This window comes from Penaeus monodon, chromosome 23 (assembly GCF_015228065.2).
Source record: "Penaeus monodon isolate SGIC_2016 chromosome 23, NSTDA_Pmon_1, whole genome shotgun sequence".
NCBI lineage: Eukaryota > Metazoa > Arthropoda > Malacostraca > Decapoda > Penaeidae > Penaeus > Penaeus monodon.
Genome location: NC_051408.1, coordinates 1,149,771 through 1,150,045, shown reverse-complemented (window position 1 = coordinate 1,150,045; position 275 = coordinate 1,149,771). Strand labels below are relative to the sequence as shown.

The 275-nt window shown below is 64.0% G+C and overlaps 1 protein-coding gene across 2 annotated transcripts in view; it reads left to right on the top strand.

Moving 5' to 3' along the window:
- Positions 1-275, top strand: part of LOC119587695 — a 14,299-nt gene that overhangs the window by 888 nt on the left and 13,136 nt on the right. The window lies entirely within an intron of this gene.

Here is a 275-nt window from a genome sequence, read left to right as displayed (position 1 = left end):
GGCATCGGCGAGGTCGCTTCCGTCCTCAGCTGGATAAAGTGGATCAGCGCCACGTGGCTGCCGCTGTCTGCCCCGCCCATTATCCATTATCCAATCAGTGCGCGGCAGCGAGGGCTGACGTGCCTGCTTTATCCGATCATTTATTCGACGCAGGATTTCGGGGGAGGGACATCTGCACCTTCTGCGCGGCGCCTCGCGGGACGCCACGGCAGGAGGGAGGGGGTGCTCGCGTGACAGCGGGTGGGGGGAGGGGGTGATTGCGTGCGTTGTCGTAA